At 41.2% G+C, this 18,790-nt stretch overlaps 1 protein-coding gene across 1 annotated transcript in view; it reads left to right on the top strand.

The window, feature by feature from the left end:
* The first annotated feature begins 762 nt into the window (after positions 1–762).
* Nlg3 (Neuroligin 3) overlaps positions 763–18,790 on the top strand; it is a 90,087-nt gene continuing 72,059 nt past the window's right edge. Inside the window, exon 1 of the mRNA XM_033385921.1 lies at positions 763–1,690. The gene's annotated coding sequence lies outside the window, so the exon portion shown is untranslated. The remainder of the gene's footprint in view (positions 1,691–18,790) is intronic.

Raw genomic sequence — 18,790 nt, 5'->3', positions numbered from 1 at the left:
TATTTATTTTTATTATTTATTATTTATTTACTTTATTATTTATTTATACAATTTAAATTTATTAATTTATAGAATTTATAGAATAGAATTATTATTTACTTTATGATGTATTTTTTAAAGAAAAATAAAAATGTAATAAATTATATATATTTTAAATAGTTTTAAAATAAGATTAAACAATAATGGTTAAATTCAATGGGAACTTAAGCACCGAATTATGTCAATAAATGGTTTTGGTAAGAAAATTCTGAAAAGGCTATTTATTATACGTTTATTCTAATGAAAAATAGTCAGGCAAAATGAGTGTAAATCTTCTTACTAAATCATAGAATCGTTTGAACACGTTCATCTGTTTCGGAAAGAATCCGAAAATACAAATATGTATGTATGTACATATTTTATTAATTAGAAATTAAAAATATTATTTAATTCTTACACCTCACTTTCAATCGGATATTGCTTTATAGTCGCTTTCGTTTAGCAACAAGTTTCATTCGAAATTATTTTCGAACTCCTGAAAATTGCTGCTCCACCTCAAACAGGGGGTAATTTTCAGCAGTCCCCACAAATAGACATCGCCCCTCCAAATAATGGGATACACTCTCTTCCCCCTATTACCCCATCACAGCAACGCCTCGCTCTCTCGCTCTCTCTGCCTCTCGCAGCTCGCTCTCGCTCTTGCTTTGTAGTTCCCCCCGTCGGCCGTTTGGCGTGTTGGTGCTCGCTAACGACGAACGAAGGAGCCAGCCGCCACCCGATGAACCGAACGACAGACCAGACACATCCTCTGGGGCTCTGTGTGTCGCGCTTTCGTTCGATGCCATGCCTACAATGTCCTCGGACTTCGTTCTTCATGTCGTCAGTTCACGTTCGATATTTGTGTTGTGTGGTAACACGTAACGGTAAGCGGTGAAACGGTAAAACGGCAGCCAGGCGTCCGCCACAGCGCCCGACTTCGGAGTAAACGGGTACGACGAACGCGGAACGTCGCGGATTTTCCACCCAAAAAAAAAAGGAATCATAAAACTCCATCGAGCAGTGTATTTGTGTATCTGTGTGTGTGTGTGCGTGCACGAGTGTGTGCACGGGCATTCCCTTGTTGCATTTGCAACAATCAAAAGATTAAGAGAAAGCAACTCCCCAAAAAAAGAAAGGAACCAAACAGCATCCCCGAGAAGGATCCTACAGACCCGCTAGTACCCTCTGAAAGAAGATACCCCCACAAATGATATACCCTCTAAAAAAGAGATAGTAAATGCTCTAAAAAAAAAGATACAAAGCCCCTCAGCAAAATAATTCGCTAACCGGAAAGTCGCGCCAAAGCAGCCAACAAATTTCAAGTGTTTTCTCCCATTTTCCGGACTGGGGAGAGTGTGTGTGCCAGTGTGTGTGTGGGGCATAGGCGCCAACTTGCCCAACAAAAAAAATAAAATAGTCAGAGGCCGCCAAATGGCAGCGGCACCAGCGGATGCCTAAAACGAGGCTTTTATCTCCAGAGAAAGAAAAAAAATAAGTGAAAGAAAGATTAAAGAAAATTAAATTTTCGGCAGAAAGCTTTTCCTTTGCAAATGGTGTTGAAAAGCGTGAAGTGAAGTGTGACAAGAGGAGGGCAAGAAAATCGTGGGAAAACCAAGGAAAATCATTGGCTCAAATCAAAGTCAAGGAAAGGCCTGGAACGGACTATTAAACGGTAATTGAGTCATAAATCATGTTATAATTAAGGGAAAACGCGGGCTTTTCTTTTCGGTTAATTTTTGCCATGGAAGATTAACGCTTGAAATGGGATTTAGATCTCCAACTTCGTTGGGTCTTCACTAGGATTTTAGATGTTTCTCCCTGCCAATCCAAAGTCGAAATCCAAACCAAAATCAAACTTTGGCACAATCCAATCCATCATATGGGGGGTGGGGGGTTGGGGGGATGCCACTCAAACATCAATCGAGTAGGCCTTACCCCGGCGCCACAGAAAAGAAGAAAAAAAGTGGAACATGGCCGTGGCCCCCCCCCCCCCCCCCCCCCCCTCCAATTGATTGATTAGTTGCCGATTTGCGGCCTGGCACGCACACAACACACAAGTCAAGTGTTTTGGCCACACACACACACAGAGACACACAGAGACACACACAGAGACACAGCCACAATTCTTTTGTTCGACGGATGACACTCGACAGAGCCTGACATGAGCATCGCAATTAGTGCATAAATCGGATTGTGATCTCTGACCCAGCAATGAACTCTAGATCGTTGATTCACATTCGAATTTGAAGTGGTATTCCCAATCGAATTTATGGAAATAATAGATTTAAAGCTTCCCTCCCACATTTAATCCCTTAATTTCTCAAATTTCATGCCCAAAAAACCAAATCCATACATAACAAAAACCTTCACCATGACGACATGGCAAATGGATTTCCTGCGAAAGGAAATGGAAATGGAAATTTCTTACCCACACGCACTTGACTTTTAATTAAATATTAATTCTGATGAGAAAATAATACGCACACATTAGCGCAGTGACCACAAGCCAGGCCAGGATCCCAAGAAGCCCCCAGAATCGAGATCCTGGGGCGATGACCACTGTAATTATTTGCCAAAAGACGGAAGTGGAAGTGGAAGTGCTGTGTTGTTGTGTTGCTTAGTCGCTGTGATTAATAATGCTTAATTGCGAGTATTTGCGCTGCTGCGCTGACGAAAGTATCCACACGCCCGCCCGCCCGCAGCCATTTTGATTGATTGCCACATTTTGTCGCAAGCAAGTTTTTCGTATGCCCTGAGCCAAAGATTAGTTGGTGCTTAAGACCGAGATTCTGCCACTTGAAAGCTAATCAACAATTAATGAGCAATTAATATGCAAAATTTTGGCAACCAGAATGTGTGGCAGCAAGGACGGTGACGGTGGCGGTGACGCTGGCGGTGACGGTGGCAAAGGGGCAACGACGACACATTGTACATGCAATCAGGCATCCACTTAAATGCATAAATTAATAAAAGCTTTCGGTTTTGTCGCTCATTAAGCAGACGGCAAATGAAATTTCCATGGAATCAATGAATGCCATGGAAATGAATGGAAAATGAACTTCAAATTGAAATTACAGCTATGTATATGCACTCCATTGGCAGTAGTTCAATCATTTGCTCAAAAGCCAAGCCGACTGGGCTAAAATTATCGTAATTAATGAGTGAATGGAATAAATGGGAATAAATTCCATATTTAATGGGGATATTTTGCAAGCTCTAGCAATTCATTTCAAATATTCAACACACAAAAAAGAGACTTCCTACTTCCAAAGGCAGAAATCAATGCCCTGCCAGCCCATGCATGTTCAATCACGTCTTGGAAGGCAAAAACGAGACGGCAGCAAAGCAAACGGTGGTGGTGGTTTTTGCTTTTGGCTTCTGCTGCCGATGCTGATCTCTGCTGATCGTTTTTGCTGATAATCGCCGGCAGAGGCCAACGCAAAAACCACAGCGTACTGCTCTCTCGTTCTCTCTCAAGACAGTGATGCTCGCGTTGTGATTCTGCATGGCGTGGGAGAATGAAGGAATACAAAAACCGATAAGCTGACGACGCGTCGTCCGATGCTCTGTCGCTCTGTCGGCTCTCGGCAAGCACTAGAAAGAGATGGCAAACGTTTCAAGCTGTGCAGCCTCGAAAGAGGGCAAATAATCGACGGCACCAAAAGGAGAGTAAGAATTGGCAATCCGGGATATATTTGATGCAGGGATTTAGCAATAAAAAAAATATTTCCCTTTGAATTACAACACAAAGGTTGATTAAAGCACAATGATTAATTAATTTCACTGCATATCACGTGCCGCCACTGTGCGCATTTGTTATACGTAAAACAAACAAACAAATAATTGCACATGTCATTAAAAAGTACAATCAACAGAGAGCAAAAGAGAGATGGAAATGAACACAAAGAGCAGTGGCATGTGGCACATAAAAAAAAAGAAGGATTTTGTTTTTTGGCTATAAAAATAGCAATTAATTTTTAATTCCAATGGCAAACAAAAAGAAAAGCAAAAAAACGAATAAAATTCCATTGAGAACTATTCACACGAACACACCATTTGCACTTTCCGCATTTTCTGTTGCCATAAACTGTGCTACGATAAGAAGGGAAATTATGCCCCAAAATAAAGTTGCCCCCACTCCCAAAAAAACAAAAAAAAAACAATTGCAGTACTTAATAATATGTCACGAATCCGTGCAGCTAAACATAAAATAATGGCAGCCATAAATCATGGGACATTGGCCTTGTCAAATGGCAAATGAATTTTGATTCATTTTCATGCGAAAACTACACGCAATCCACGAATCTCAAAATTCCAGTTGAACTGAGTAAAACCCACACAATATCTCCACGAACATTAATCCCGATAAGTCCCCCGAATTAATGTTTTGCCCAAAACATAATTTATTTGCCCTGTTCGATATTATTCAACTTGAAATTTGGCTTAAATTTCGCTAAAAAAAAAAAAGGTTTATATTTTTTAATTAGGGCTCTGCCCCTGGTATCGAGTGTATTGCGTGTGGATCGTGTGGAACGTGTGGGTTGCGGGTTGGCACATTGTTTTCCTGAAACTTTTCCGCACTGGCTGCGGGGATAATTAAATCAAACGAAGGCACATGCTGCCCAGCGAAGCAGCAGCCAGAAACAAAAACAAATTTGCTTAACAAAAAGATACGAAAAACAAAAGGAAAACAAAGTAGGAACCAGCCGAAACTTTCGCTACCCCCAAAGATACTCTTGGAAACGTAGATACACCTGGGTTCCATAAAAGTTAAGAGATTTCAATCAATTTTGGGAGAAAGATTGGATAGAAAGGTCTCTGTAGGGGCCCAGGGGCTGGAAACCCTTTCGATTGATTTCATTGTGTTTTTGGTCTACTATTTTTCACGATTAAGAGCACGGAAAAGTGCCATTCCTGGTGCCATTGATGATGGCAATTAGCAAAGTTTTTCCAACCAATACAGGACAAAAGGAAACAACCAGAGAGAACTGCTGCTGTTTTTTTTTTGTTCGAGTGCAAACGGAATCTCCCTTGTAATTGAATATTAATCATACGCCCCTGCCCCCCCCCCCACCGCCTGTACCATTCCCATAGCCAGCCATGACCATAACTCATACGCCCAGTGATCGGAGGATAGAGAGAGAGAGGGAGGAGCAGGGGACACAGGTACACATGCACACTCGCATGCACTGCAAAAATAAAGAGACGGGAATGACAGGAGAGGTGCTTCTGTCTGGGCTTCAGGAGGAGCTTCGTTGCTTCGTTGCTTCGTTCCTCTGTCCATTGCATGTCCCATAAATAAATGCTGTCTCATATTTCAGCACATGAACAATAATTAAATTCGTTTAAAACATGGCACATGTGGCACACACGGAGAGGGCAACCCCTTGAACTCCCCTGGCAATGATACCATTTCTGGACCTATCATCTTTGTAGGTTTTTCCCCACCCCCACCCTTCTCCATATTCATAATGGAAATGAATGCCGAATGGTCTGCAGTTCCAATTAATTGTTTTTATCCGCCTGGGACTGCATATATGCATATATTTTACAGTTATTACTCGCATATCAGACGATCCTACAGCACATAAAAAAAAACCCAAATAAAATCACAAATTTATGACATGTATTCGGCTGGGGGTTTTTTTTTAACTTTGATGTTTCCCTTCTGATTGATAAAAATTGAAAATTAATTAGGGATTTTTCTTTCCTTTTGTATACATTTTTTTCTGCCTGTCCCCACCCCCAAAAAAAGGGGCGGCAGGGGCTTAAGGTTTACGAGTGTAACTTTTATGGGGTGGAGGGAAATGGGGAGGGGTGGGGGGAAGGGGGTATGCTTTGATTAGCGAAATTAAATGATGATACTCTTCGCTTTTTATGGACGGATGTATGTTGATGTTTATGGCTTGCAATCTGCAATCTGCAATCTGTTTTCACTTTCAATTATCATAAAAATGTCGGAAATTCGAAGGAGTGCAAAAAGTAGATTCCAGAGGAGATTAACAGGAGATTGAAGAGAGGAGAAGAAGAGGATAACAGATTGGAGGAGAGTGGAGAGGAGAGTGGCTTCCCTTTATTTTTTTCCTTTGTTGTCGCCTCGTAAATTTTTATTGTGGCTGCAATTAAATGAGCAGCAATTCGTTTTTCCCCATGAAAATTAAACAAGAAAATTCCACACGTGATAAATGTATCTGTGGATCCATTCTGTGCCATCCGTTCTGCAATTATAATTAATATAAATAAATACATATATATATTTGCATAAAGAAATATGTTAAAAAAAAGAAAGGGGAAAAACGCGCCCGTAAATATTGTTTTAAATGTGAATGCGATTTAAATGTTACATTTATCACGTATACGCCACGTTTCACCCTCTGAGCGGGTCTCGAGGCGCTCGTTAAACGCTTTTCCCGCGGAAAACTCAAGGGATCCTTCCAGTCAAATTTTCAAATCCTCTAAAGTGCCATAAAATATCAAGTCTTACTGGCTGTCAGCTTCGATACGGGTTTTGAGCTTCGCGGCGGATGTATGTCAGAAAAAATCGACTTCAAAAAGGTGACATCTGAGGGGTTGAGACGCTGAGGGGCTGAGGGCCTGCCTTAAGCATATGCTGTAGATACAGGACCGTACTTTAAGCAAACAACAGTTACAGGACTTTCCCTGAAACCCATTCAGCACACTCTTCCCAGCCCTCAATCCTTTTTAAGCCTATGAATATTTCAGTTAATTTAAATTTTAATATTTATTCTTCTTTTGCAAATTAAGACCCACTTTTGGTGATCCTTTCGGTTGTGCCATTCTTTTCCTTACCCATTGAAGCTCCTTTTAAGCCCCAAAAATGCTCCTCAGACACTGCTCCTTCGTTCGTCTCCATATGTAGAAAATAGGAACCTATTCACTCCTACAACTCCCACACATTCAGTGCCTGGGCTCCCACATCTTCCCCTTAATCAATTCCCTCAAGAGGCTGACATTTTGAACACAAAAAGTGACACAAAAAGTGTCTCAAAGACAACAAACAGCCACGCCACCCCCCCCGATTTTTAATTCTCAAGTACTTCCCAGAATATATGGAAATTTGTGTCGAAAACAAAGTCAAGATGTGGGCTTACAAATGATGATAAACATGTTGACACAGAGACAGATTAAAACTCATTTGGGGGCACACTCCTTTGAAGCTGGTGTGTGCTTTAATTGGGGCACGGAAATATTTTCCGAGGAAATCAATTTCCGGAAAGAAAAACAAAATTAAAGAACCCACGAAATCCTGCAGATACATAAATATCTATTAAGTAAGGCCAGAGAGAAAAGTAAGCAGTAAAATTCATGCCACATGCCACATGCCGCATGCCACATGCCCCGCAAGGATTTCATTAGAGCGGAATTGTATTTCCTTTTATTTACGAGATGAAGGATACCCCGCACTCTCTGGTCCTTTATTTCGTTAATAAAAACAATGACGAGTATGATATGCAATGTGTGGCGACTCCTGCGTCCTGCCATCCCCTGGGAGTACTCTCTGGCAGCCCCACACTTGATTTATGTTTATTATGTTGCCCTGTCAATAATATCCTGGAGCAGGAGGAGGAGCAGGAGCAAGAGGAATCTTTCTTCTGGTAAGACAATGCCGTTGACAACCCTGTGGCAGGATCCGAGAAGGCACAAGGGCAAAAGGGAGGGGGAATGAAACCAATGGCAATTAATATTCCCCGCATTCCATCATTCATTCACTCATTCATTCATTCACTCGGCGAGTGGCATTCACTTCCCTAGAAGACCTTGAAATATGCCACATTATGTGGCACAAGCCATTCACTGGCGGGGAAGGCTTCTGATTAATTGAAAACGAACAGAAAAAAAGCACACACAAAAATAGAGAGAGAGGGAAAATACACAAAGAAAAATCATGAAAATCATTGAGCCAGGGAGGCATGCCACAGATAAAAGCGGCACATAACTATCACCATGTAATGCCCCAAACAATGCCACAATGGAGAAATGCATGCAACATCATCATGCAGCGGCGTCAGCCACCAGCGACAATGACATTGAGAAAACAATGAGCAATGGAAAGCGAGGGAAACTCGTCGCTCTCGGAGGCAATAATTTTCCCATGAATTTCCATAATTACAACAGAGAACTTTTCCGTTTTGCAGTTATATTTATCCCTCCCCCCCCCCTTTTCGGGAGGGGTGGGGGTGGAACCTTGAAAAAAAAACACGCAGTTTTAAAGCCCGCGTTTCGCCCCGTGATTTCTATGCAAATCAAAGACAAAACAATGCCGAAAAAAAAGGGGGAACCCCCGAAAACATTTTCCTGGAAAATGTACCGCAACAGTGGATGTGGCAGGGGCAGGGCCGTGCGAGGGGGCCACGAGCGTTGGAGTGTGAAAATGCAAGCTTTAAATAAATTAAATGTAATACGAAATGTGTGTCTGTGTGTGTTTGTGTGTGTGTGTGTGTGTGTGGTGCTGTTGGGGCTTGCCCCTTGACTACATCTGTGGCATGAATAGCAGAGCCCCGGTGACTCTAGAGCTGCAGAGCTGTGTGGCATGAATAGCAGGCAGCCAGGCAGGCAGGCAAGCAGGACCCCAGCAGCACAGAAATTGTTGATTTCTTTTTCTTTCCTCTCTTATTTACTCCCGTAACCCAGTTTTTTTTTTTTTTTTGGGTTCACAGAATTATTCAAGTTAATTTTATGGGCGAAACACACAGCGGAAAAGGCGGGGCAGGCTTGGAGTCGCTGGTTGGAAGTCCAAAAAAATGTGTAGTTTTTGGGCTGTATATTCAGTGAATTCTCTTACTTGCTTGGAGGTACTTTCCGCCTTTTCGAGGGATCTTTCGAGTGTTTCTTTCGAGACCCAGAGATTCCTCCACCTGTTCTGCTGTTTCCCTACAAAAGATACTCCAGAGTGGACCGCATTTTTATTTACTTTTCTCTACTCGTTTAACACTCATTTCTCCTTACTTCTCCTCACTTTTCTACCCTTTTTTAGAACTATTTTAGGCCTCTTTTAGCCCTCAGTAAGCCCGCTTTTATCCCTCGTTTTACCTTACTTCTCGCCCTCACTTCTTCTCACTTTTCTACCTTTTTTTAGCCCTCTTTTAGCCCTCTTTTAGCCCTCATTTGTCCTTAATTCTAGCCTTCACTTCTCCTCACATTTCTTCCCTTTTTTAGAACTCTTTCGGGCCTCTTTAAGCCCTCATTTCTCCTTATTTCTATCTCTCACTTTTCTACCCTTTTATAGCACTCTTTTAGCAGTTGTTTAGGCCTCTTTTAGCCCAATTTTAGGCCCCTTTTAGCACTCATTTCTCGCCCTGACTTCTGCACACTTTTCTACCCTTTTTTAGCCCGCTTTTAGGCCTCCTTTAGCCCTCATTAAGCTCCCTTTTAGCCCCATTTTAGCCCTTATTTTCTCTCACCTTTCCTCTGTTTTAGCCCCCATTTCCCCCCACATTTCTCTCCTGTCCTAGCCCTCATTTTCTCGCACTGTTAGCCCGTTCTTTCAGCCTTGACTTGTTGCCTGTTGTCGCCTTTGACAGAGAGGACGACATCTGCTGTTTCATTGTCAAAAATGCATCAGAATCCGGAGCAGCAAACGAACAGCAGCAGAACTGTGTGCTAATTTGTTTTTACACTTGTTGTCGTTGGGTTTTTTCACTCATTTTCATGATTTTCTCCCTTCTCCCTGGTTTTTTCTCTTTTTTTTGATGCCACGGACAGTTGGCCAAAAAGTAATGAAAGGCAGCAGAGCGACAGCAGGGCACACAGCAGACAGACAGCATGTCAATCAAGCTCTCGCTTTGGCCACACAACAAAAAGCGAAGGAAAACCCTGAAAGAGTGAGGAAAAACCGGGGGGGGGGGGCAACAAACAGTGCAACAAAGTGTCTTCATTTGGCAGCAGGCAGCAGGCAGGAGGCGACCTGGCAACGGGTTGAAAGGCTGAAAGGCTCTGGCATTCACGTTATGAAAACAAAATTAATGTCAGGCGTTTTTGTATATTTTTTGCGTGTCACGACCAACGGTCCGCGCGCTTAACACTTTCCCCACAACTTTCCCCGGCTTTTCCACCATCTATCCTTCTCTCTTGTTATCTCCTGGCCGCTCTCTCTCTCTCTCTGTTTGTGTAACAGCTTTCCTTCATCAAAGCGAGTTTAGTTTCGCCTTCCTTTGGCTGCTCCTCCTACTGCTCGACCTTGTTAATGACAAACAATACACATACATACCAGAGCTCTGTGCCAGGCCCTTTTTCTCATCTGACAAATGGCCAACGCTCGGCTCTGGAGGATGGCCGCGGATGCCCAATGGCCTCAAATCTACGAGCACATTTACAGCATCAGGCGTCCATCGGGCCCCAGGCGCCGGGGGGGAACGGCACCCAGGGGGAAGTTTGATGTCCATCCTCGACGGATGCCCCTTTCATGGGGGCTGCTCCTGCTCCATCTTCGACCACACATGAGCCTTCTTCCGGACCTCCAGCCACTTCCACTTCCACTGCCACTCCGCCATAACTATCTCTATTACTCCTCTGACTTTTCCTGCCTTTCCTATGACTTTTAGTGATTTTCCTCTCAGTTTTCCAGCTCATGTTGTCCCTCTCCCAGTTGGCGTCATTTTTAAAAACACCGTGGGAAAAAATATTTCTTTTTTTTATTGAAAAACAAAGCAAAAATTTAAAAAAATATATATATTTTAAGAAACTGCCAAATTTTAAGAAAACAAAATTTTTTTAATGTTTGAATTTTTCAGTTATTGAATATTTTTATTTGATTGGTTTTTTTGTTTTCTAATTTTTGTTAAGGTTTAATTCCGTTTTTTTTCTAATTTTTTTAAAGATTTTATTTTATGTTTTATATTTTTGTTTATAAAATTTCTTCAAGGCTTATTTTTATTTTTTAGTTTCTTAATTATATTTATATTTTTAAGGTTTAATTCGGTTCTTATTTTGTTTTTCTAATTTTTTTAGTTTTAATTCGTTTTTTAATTTTTTTCTAATTTAAAAAAAAAATTTTTTTTTATAAAATTTATTTAAGGTTTATTTTTTAAATTTTAGCTTCTAAATTATATTTATATTTTTTAATTACATTTTATTTTTAAATTAGATATTTTTAATTATTTTATTTTTTTAATTTTTCAATTTTTATTTAAGTTTTATATTATACTTTCCATAAATATTTACTATATTTCCCCTCGATATTCATTCCCCTCTTTTCTTACCGCCCTTTTCTCCCAGTGTAGCCAATAAAAAGCCCCTAAAATCCCCCAGTGTCTGCAGGACACACATCAAACTGGTAGCTCGAATTATAAACCAAATGGCATTACACTGGCCCACTAAACCCATTTTTCGCCTCTAGTTTTTCTCGCCCCCCCCGGAAAACCCGAAAGAAAATTCTGTCAACAGCAACTTTTGCTTTTAGTCTCATTTTTTATGGCCACGAATTATGCAAAATTCTTTGCACTCCTCCGACCCCCCATCACCGACTCCTGCTCGTTTTTATTGGCGTAACAAAAATGTTTTTAATACGCAATGGTCTGGAACCCGAGTGATAAGCCACACCCCCTGCAAGGCCCACAAATACACAGAGATATACGATAGATGTATATATAGAAATATTCTGCTGCTTTTAGGGTTCTATTTTGTGGGCCTTTTTCGGAGAGTATTCGCAGAGGCCTGGGCTTTTTTAGACAAAATCTGCCATAAAATGTGGGTCAGTCCGGGGTCCTTCGGATTGTTGATTGAGTTCCGAGTGGAAACGGAGGACGGGAGGAGACGGGAGGACACAGGAGGACACAGGAGGACACAGGAGGGCACAGGAGGAGATTTGGTCACCGTCTGGCATGTGAATTAAGTTGATAAAAGTGGCAAGAGCGATAGAAGGTAGTGCAAAAAATAGTAGTAAAAGTGGAAAAGAGTGAAAGGGCAAACGGAAGTGTGAGGCAGAGTGATGAAAACAACAGCCTTTGAAACAAGACTCTCAGTCTCTCTGGTGTTTAGTTTTTTGGCACGTGTTTGGGGAGTTCAATTCGGTTGGTTTTTAGTGTTTTTTTGGGGGTAAGAGATAGATAGAGAAAAAGAAATGTTGAAAAGTGTTAAAGCCGGTTTGAAGAGGCTTTAGGGGTTCTAGAGTGCAAATACTAGGCAGATGGATGGGATAGATGGATGGCTAAAAAGATACATAGATACATACTTTTCTGACAAAATACCTCAACATTCTATGCCACTTTCAAGGCTTCACAGCTCTCCGGAAAATACTGAAATAGGGCACTGAAACGCAATTAAATGTTGCATACAAATAGGCGGCAAACAGCGGGACGCCCTCTCTCTCTCCCTCCCACTGCGTAATGCCATTGCACATTCAATTACAATGCTCTTGCCACAATAAAATCCTTGAACTGTTGCCACATTCTGCCTCCTTCTGCCACTGCCGCTGCTGCCTCTCTAAAGCACCACTTGGGCGACCGACTGCCGCTGACCCACTTGAGCAAATGGCTAAGGCAGTGGCTGAGGCAGATGCTGAGCGGCGCGGTGTCGGCCCAGCACTTGAAAATGAGTCTCCAAGGAGCAGCGACGGGGCGGCACCGCCACCGCCACCGCCACCATCAAGAACTGTGCGGCTTTTGTCCTTCGATGGTTGGGGTCTGCGGCATTTTATAATAATTGCAAGAAATAGAAATGCTCAGTAGGGGGAGAGAACAAAACGAACAAAAAGAGGAAGGAGACTCACAGGGGGGTGGTGGCGGGTGGCACAAAAACAAGAGAAATGGTCGCCGAAAAAAAATGGGGCTTCGCTGCCCTTAACAATAATATTTCAACACCAAAACTCGCACAAAAAACACAATTACTGTCTTTCGGGGGGGCGGGGAGGCGGTTGATAATTGTGGGCATGGCACGCCTTTTATTTATGTATTTGTCCACGAGATTTCCATAAGAAAAGTCTTGGCTTTTGTTGGAACCGGAAAAATATCATTTATTTTGTTTATAAAATATTTTCCCTATTTTTACTTTGTATTTTCAGCCTTAAATCTTTCCGAATTTCATTTTAAATTTCTCCGAATTTCATTTTTAAATTTCTCTGTAATTTATTTTTAAATTTATTCTTTAGTTTCCGCCCTAAAACCCTCTCGTTTCTGCCTTTGGTATTTAAAATAATTTAAAATTAGATCAAAATACTAAATCAAAGTGTTTGTTTTTTCAAACATTAAATGGGCTTTCCACCCGCTACGTTCGCGCCCACAAAACACAATTTAGACAATTGAATATTGAGAATGGAAAATGGAATTTCCAAACACGCAAATTTCAAACGAAAATCAATCAACAAAACAATCAAATTATTATATCATAATATTAGCATAACCCATAATTATATATATAGAATTTCTGCATTCAATTTCGCGCCAGAAATATCTCGAAAAAAGTATCTGCAAACAGAAAACAAACAGAGCAACCGATGGCTGGAGGTTTTTTTGTGCTTTTGCCGAGGGATAACAATCGATGGGCGGCAAAGGCCACAGCACTCAAGCCGCAGCAAGGCCACACACCACGCTACGCCACTCATGCAAACATTCATTCACTCATTCGGCCACCATTCACCCACTCAACCGCTCATCCGCTCACCATTCACCCACACGTTCCGCTATCCGCTCAACAAATCCACAGAGAAAGTGGGGGAGCGGTGTGCTCTTTTGTTGGTTAGCACATGTAAAATGCCAAAAACTTTGAAAAGGAGCCAAAAACCGATAGACATCTATTTGAAAAATGGGCCAGCAGAAAAAAAACCAGAAAATGGGTTGGGAAATGGCAAGGAAAAGTAGGGGATGGACAACGCCACACAAAACAGAGGCGAAGAGAGACCGAAAGAGGAGGCCAGTGCAACACCCGTCGTATACTTAACGACAGACGGACAATTTTTGACAGCCAGAGACACAGGAAAATTGCCCTGACCAGCAGGAAGCAGAAAAAGCAATAAAAAGAAGATGTTTTAGTGGCGAAATCGTGAGAGCCAGCTAGCCACGACCCGGCCATAACAAATGCTTAGCCCATACGTCACTCATACGCCCAGGTAGCAGCACAGCAGGATCTGGTATTGCTCTCCAGCTTCTCTCTGGAGCGTGTCATGCGTACTCAAAATGAATGTCCTTCGTGGAGTGGTGCCAGCGCCGAAAATTCAATAAAAACAAATTGATTGCTTTGAAGGATTTCCATGCATGCTAAAAGCTAAAGGTAAACACCAAAGCCAGGTCCTCCCCGCCGGTGCGGAACCTTTATGTTAAGTGGCACCTGACAGATTGTCAGCGGAGCGAGCCAGAACTTTCCGGAGAGAGGGAGGAAGAGAGAGAGCCCTCAGGGCGAGGATTTATGCCAGCTCATTTGACTGTTTTCCTAGGCCATCCTTCGTTCGTCCATCCTTCCCGCCCACGTCCTTGACAACTTGATTTGGATGCGGGCAAAGTCAATGCCTTAAAGGCCTATCCGGTTCCCGGCCAAGTCCTGCCATAAATTCCAGTAGTGGCCGGCCAAAAGAAGAAACATCGTTTGTTCCTCATTTGATGTGCGCTCACGCATAATTCCATTGGAGTTTCGCCCATTCCTCCTCCTGCCGCATCCTGGAGTGTGTTTTCTCGCAGTCGATTTATGTGAAGGACAGCAAAGCAGAAGTTTGCTTTCGCATTTCTGGCTACACTTCCGTTTCGGCCAACGGCGGCGGCGGCGGCGGGGGGGATAAAACACATTAAAATCCTTTTTATGACCGCCATAAAAGTCAAGTCGATTCCTTCGGTTTTCTGCGCTGCTTGACCCCAAAGAAAATACGACGGGAAATTCGAACGAAAACAACAAAAAAACACAAAAAATAAATAAAGGTGGTGCATTAAAAAATCATGAAATCTAAAGGAGTACACATATATATAAAATACTAGAAAATAATCACCAAATATTAAAAACAAATAAAGGTGGAACAGAAATCTAAGGGAGATGAAGAAATTATTACTTAAAAAGGAAAAAATACGAAATATTACCATAAATTATCAGAAAATACTGCAAAAATACTATAACATACCAAAAAAAACTCGCAAAATATAAGACGATCACTTTTTCTTCTTCACTAACTGGTCTTTTGATACAAGGATAATTTTTGAGTATTTGTCAGAAAATACTAGATAAATACCAGAAAAATTATAAAACAACAGATATTAAATACCGCCAATAAAAAAAAGTATTCTAAATATATATAAATATATATATATCATGAAATTCCAAAAAAATACTGAAAACAACTAAAAAAAAATTACCAAATAATATAAATATATCCCTTCATGAAATTAAAAAATAATACTAAAAAAAAATTACCAAATAAAACGCAAAATATCAGACGTTCACTAGTATAACTGTTAAGTCATTTTCAGAAAATACTAGAAAAATACCAGAAAATTAATATTTAATACCACCAATAAAAAAATTATTCTAAAAATATCACTCCATGAAATTCCAGAAAAATACTATAAAAAAAACCACAAAAAAACCTAGACTCAATTTTTCAACTTAGAAAACACTATGAAACTCTTATAAAAATAGAAAATAATACCAATAAAATACTAGAAAATACCAAAAACATATCCCGTATATGTACATAAGATTGAAAGCCACACTGGCTTGCCTGCGGATTTTCAGCTTCCACGTGTCAGCCATCCATTGCCTCCCGGAAGAAGCTGCTCCACTCCTGCAGAGACCTCTGACACGCAGCTGCTCCTCCCCCTCCCGCCCCACACAATCCCCAAGGCACAGCTTGATTCATCTACAAGTCTCACGCACACAGACCGCCGTACAAAAAAAAAAAAGCCTTAGACAGATATCAGAAAACAATACAAATCCATGCCGTTGTACAAATATAAACATTATTTAAATGCGCCCCAAAAAATATGCTCCCAAAAACAAAAAGGCACAGAAAAAATACCATGGAGAATAGCAAATTCAAAGGCGGGCAAAAGCAACAATAAAAAAGTGGGACAGAAAAGCTGGAAAAGCGGGGAAAGCGGGGAAAGCGGGGGGAAAAACAAAAATCAAATAAATGGCAATTTAATACAGTCGACATGCCGCCATTTTCATGGACATGGACATGGTTTCTCTGGTGTTTTGTGTGTGGAAATTGTTATTGGGGCAACAACAAAGGGGCATTTCCAGCGTACGAGGACTTGCAGAAGGGTTTTGGGCGGGGGCGGGGGCTGGGATGGGCTGCCGAAATGAACCAAAATTAAATCAAATTTGTTGCGGAAAAAAAAAAGAAAAAAAATCTGTTGACCAGAGGCGCGGCGCGGTGCACGCCCCACCAGAAAGGACACAGGCACCCGCTCATTGTGTGTCTCGTAATTTACTTTTATTTAATTTTTGGTCAGTCGTAAATCTGAGGCAATCAGCGAGAGGCAAACAGAACAGAGCCGAATAGCGGCGTTCTTGTTCAATCAATTAGCAGCAATTAAGGTGTCCAATGAGGCAGGCAGACAGCCAGGAGATTGAATCCCTGCGATGATGCGGGCTCCAAGCATAATGCAATTTCCAGGACGTTCTTTAACCTCGTCCTCGTCATATGCAAATGATGGCTAATTAAAGGCGAACGGCTGCTTAGTTTGTGTGGATGATCATTTGCCGTTTGCTCTGTCGCCTCTGGAAAAGTTACTGGAGCGTTGTGTCAACTTCTTGCACAGATAATGAGTTAATGAGTTTGTCAGAAGTTGTTGCACAAGTAGTTGTTGGCCAACAAACAGAGACAGAGACAGAGCGAAGAGGCTGCAAGTTCCACTGAAAGCGAAATGTTTGCTCCTAGAGAAACTTGGACCAAAGACCGAATGTGTGTCTTGCAATTACTGGTGGGCGGAAAATTCTTAAACAAAAATCAAACAAACCATTTCGGCCCTGTCATTAGTAGGGGAAAATTCCCTTAATCTAAGGAATATTTTCCAGAAATCAGACCATTAAATCCCTTCAAAGGACATTACTCAATAAAAGGCCATAAAAACACTAAAAACAAAGGATATTTATTGGGCCATGCGAGAGAGCCTACCAGGCCAGGGACAACGGATATGTCCTCAGAGAACTTCAATTGTTGGCAATAATTTTGGAAATTTATGACTCAAGTTCGCATTCGAAAATTTTACGCACTACTTGGCCGGCAGGAAACTTTGACAATAAGCAACAAAAAGCCATCGAGAGAGAGAGAAAGAGACATTTTATGTGTTCGCCGCGGCACTTAAACCGCAACAAAGTTGTGTGTGCCTCCCCCTCTCCCAGTCTCTGGCTCTAATCCATCGACCCACATCATAAAACCAGAGGAAAATACCCTGCTTATTCATAAGAAATGGAGTCTTGTGCCCTTCATTTAATGGCCAAACAAAAACTAATCAATGCTCTCTCTCTTTTAATTAAGACTTTCACTTTGTGGACTCTCTTTTTGAATTAAATTTGCAATTGAAATGAATGCCCCCATGAATATGCGAATCAATAACTTCGAATGGGAATTCCGCAAAATGATTTAATTATGTGCGTTTAGTATCTGTTCTATTAGTTTTAGTGGCACGACAAACAAGCCCGGCCCGGCCCGGACAGACAGACAGACCAGACCAGACCCCTACCCCTCTACCCCTTGTAGTTCTGCCAAGTATTTTTCAATAAAACTCAATTCCTGTTTGCTCTGTGGGGCTCTGTATGCTTTGCGAGTGGCGTTAGTTATAATTTTAATTAAAATTTTCTACTTTGCCACAGAAATATTTCATTAGAGACATTTTCCACACATAACGATGGCGACGCCACGAAAATAGAGAAAACGGGCAGAGAGGCAGCATCAGGCACAGGAAACAGACAACACTAGTACCAGGATACATTTTAATTATTTTTAAAGAACATTTTTTAATGCTTAACAAATTATTACTGCAGAAAATAATACAAAAAAAAAAACCTGAATTATTTCTTTAACAAATAATTTTAAAAAATACTAGAACACTTAAGAAAAACTAGGAAAAAATACTAGAAAATTTTAAAAAAATACAGCAAAAATACCAGAAAATACTACATAAATTACCTAGAAAATTCTACATAAATTACTGGTTAAATCTCTGGTAAAATGATATAGATATACCAAACAATTCTTGAAAAATACTAATCAAGTTCATGTAAAATACCAGAAAATACTACAAAATTAACAAATGCTAGACGCATTCCTGGTTATTACTTAATAATTAATACTTACTCCTACAACATCCTACAATAATACACAAAATATTCCCAAAAATATACCGAAATACTAGAATAAGCCCATAAAACGCAAATGAAAAACTGTCGAAAAACGCTGCCTTATATATCCGAATCCTACACTCAATCAAACTGCTCAAAAGCTATCCTCTGTCCAAAATGCAAACAATTTTCTGGTCGATAGTTTTTGTTCCACTGTGCAGGGTAGAGATTTGAAACCAGGGAGCGCACTGGGCCATGGCTCCCGAAACATTTCAATTTCATGTGCTTCATGTTATGAGCGCTTAATGAAGCCGCAAAGCATTTCAACTTTGCCAACCGCATAAAGTCACACGCCCAGGAAGCCCGGCGGCCGCCCCCAGGACAGCCCCGCCAAAAGATTGGCCAAAGATTCACCCGTCCGTCCGCCAACAGATGGCAGTTTATTAGCCAATTTAAGACAAAAGCAGCGACAGGGCCACTTCATCTCTCGCTCGCCCACGTCTGGCAGTGACTTTGACGACGACTCTTCCCGCCTTTTTACTCTCTGCGA

The sequence above is a fragment of the Drosophila pseudoobscura genome, chromosome 2 (genome assembly GCF_009870125.1).
Source record: "Drosophila pseudoobscura strain MV-25-SWS-2005 chromosome 2, UCI_Dpse_MV25, whole genome shotgun sequence".
Classification (NCBI taxonomy): domain Eukaryota; kingdom Metazoa; phylum Arthropoda; class Insecta; order Diptera; family Drosophilidae; genus Drosophila; species Drosophila pseudoobscura.
Note: the sequence above shows the minus strand (reverse complement) of the source record. Positions and strands in the feature narration are given on the sequence as shown.